The following is a 2,896-nucleotide window of genomic DNA, read 5'->3' on the forward strand; positions in this document are numbered from 1 at the left end:
GAGGGGCCAATTACACTGTAGCATCCTTGAACTACCACTTGAGAGCAGCTAGTTGTTCTGCTGCAAGTGTATTATTTATTACTGGCACAGATATACTTATATTATTACTACTGCATCTCTACTATTGTATGGCTAACTTGCTTGCTCGGACAGTCCTACAGCTTTGCACTAGCTAGCATGGCGGAGCTTGCACATCCGCAGCATATATCCTCATTTTTTTACAGGGCAAGGGGGGGGCCGGTGCCCTCTATGGCCAATACGTGGCTCCGCCGTTGATCCCAACCACATTCAGCAACCTAAATAGCTTGAGCGTGCTCAATCTTTCCCATAATGTTTTGTCTGGCCCCATTCCAGCTTACCTAAATAATCTAGAGCTTCTCACTATATTAGACCTCTCTTACAACAGTTTCAATGGAGAAATACCAAGAAACAGTTTATTCAATAATGCTACAGTTGTTTCACTCAATGGCAATCCTGGACTTTGTGGAGGACCCATTGATTTTCATGTGCCTTCATGCCAAGTTGTTTCTAGAAGAGTAGGAGCCATAAACAATTTGTTCAAAACATTGATCCCAATATTTGGCTTCATGACACTCATAATGCTGGCATACATTATATTCCATGGGAAGAAGAAGACATCAGGAAGGCCATACTTATTGCTATGTTCTTTTGACAAACAATTCCCTAAAGTTTCTTACAATGATGTAGTCCAAGATACAGGAAACTTCTGTGAGTTAAACCTAATTGGAAGAGGAAGCCATGGTTCAGTTTACAAAGAAAAAATAACTCTTTCTAAAATGCAAGTGGGGATTAAGGTTTTTGACCTTGGGATGAGATACGCAGACAAAAGTTTCATATCATAATGTGAAGTGTTGAGTAGAATCCATCATCGGAACCTTCTTCCTATCCTAACGGCATGTTCAACGATAGACAACAATGGGAATGATTTTAAAGCTCTAATTTAAGTGTTCATGCAGAATGTGAATCTTGACACATGGTTGCATCACAAACCTTCAAGTGTAGCCTTGAAATATTTCGGCATGATAGAAAGAATCAACATAGCCGTTAGCATAGCTGATGCCTTGGCATATTTACACCACGACTGTGGGAGGCCTATTGTCCATTGTGATCTGAAACCAACTAATATCCTTCTTGACGATGATATGAATGCCCATTTGGGAGACTTTGGCATTGCAAGTTTAGTTCTTGGCTCTGTTCGGCAGGACTTATTGCTTGCCGCGGTTGATTTGTAGGGCTGATTTGTTGTGGGAGAAAAACACTGTTCTATGGCTGAAAAAGTAAGACTGATTCTAACTTATAAGCTCAAGCGAACATAGCCCTTGATTCTAGGTCAACAGAAGTTGGACATTCTGGGCCTAATAGTTCAGTTGTTGGACATTCTGGGCTTAATAGTTCAGTTATTGTGACGGGATCTATAGGATATATTGCTCCAGGTGTGTATATAATATATTCATTGCCACGTCAAACCTTTGCATAAGGCAATCTTTTACTCCTTTCTTAAAAAGTTAAGGAACTAATCAGAGGATTTTATATACTTTATTTTTCAGAGTATGGTCAAAGTGTTCATGCATCAACATGTGGGGATGTCTACAGTTTTGGTATAGTACTTCTGGAGATGGTAATAGGCAAACGACCAACTGACCCGATGTTTGAGAATGAACTCAACATTGTTAGCTTTGTGGGGAGTAATCTTCCAGATAAAATATTATTCAAGATTGATGCTCATCTCCGAGAAGAATGCAAGTGCACTATACAAACAGTGCCAGAAGCAGAACAGGAGATCTATCGATGTTTGCTATCAGTGGTGCAAGTAGCTCTTTCTTGCACGCGTCTATCGCCAAGAGAACGAATGAACATGAGAGAAGTAGCCATTAACTTGCATGCAATCAGGAGGGCATACATTGCAGCGATCAAGCGACAGTAAGTCATGTTTCGCTGGAGTGGTGCCCAACATGCCAATGCCATGGCCCATGGAACCTAGATAGATAGATAGTTTAGTGTGGCTTAGCTTCGGTAACAGCAGGCCTGATGACAAATTAGCCATGAGTGGCCTGCTGAAATTGACAAAAAAAATTCCTACTAGCAAGATGTATGTGTCAGAGGTGAGTTTTGTACACTAGCTGAAACTTAAGATTTAGTTTGTGAACATTATTAGTGAAATGCAATTGGGAAAGAATTGACGAGTATATTCGACAGAGCATTGAGGATTTGACGAAATGTCTGTCTCTCACATCGCTTGGATTGTTAGCTCGTCACTGTAATACTAGGCGATTCTTTTCAGACAGCTAATCATCATGGAGATCAACGAATACCGGAGTAAGAATACCAGATTACAGGCGGCATTGCTAATCCATGTATCCAACTGCAAGCATGCAAGTACTAGTAGATCTAAATCATCTCGCACCTCTATCCCGATCCAAACCCAAACTGCAACTACCACGAAGGCACGAACCAATCACTTGAACAAGCAACGACTAATGAGATAGATCCCCTCACATATCCGTCGATGCGGCCGCCGGTCGACCCGTCGCTGGTCCGTGCGCCGAGACGCTTCGCCCTCAGAAGCTCGGACGACTCGCCTCCGCCCTGGCTGATTTTACTCCTGTATACTGCACGACTGCACAGAATCCGGAACCTGTAAGCCACGCCGCGCCGTTAATCTGTCTGTTTTTTTCGAGAACGTGCATGGCACTTGTTTCGTTAAGAAAAGTTTGGAAGATTTACACGCCTGTCATCACATTACGACTAGTTGCCATGAGTGATGGGGATTGAACACGGACACAAGGCACCGCTAGTAGGCGGTGGAACACTAGGTGTCGTAACTAACTAAGAAACTAATTGTGCGACCGAATAGCTTGCGACGTTGAGTAAACCC

The 2,896-nt window shown here is 42.5% G+C and overlaps 1 pseudogene; it reads left to right on the forward strand.

Moving 5' to 3' along the window:
- The first annotated feature begins 599 nt into the window (after positions 1-599).
- On the forward strand, positions 600-2,127 carry LOC136465841 (probable LRR receptor-like serine/threonine-protein kinase At3g47570; annotated as a pseudogene).
- The last annotated feature ends 769 nt before the right edge of the window (positions 2,128-2,896 follow it).

Source organism: Miscanthus floridulus, chromosome 7 (assembly GCF_019320115.1).
Source record: "Miscanthus floridulus cultivar M001 chromosome 7, ASM1932011v1, whole genome shotgun sequence".
Classification (NCBI taxonomy): Eukaryota; Viridiplantae; Streptophyta; class Magnoliopsida; order Poales; family Poaceae; genus Miscanthus; species Miscanthus floridulus.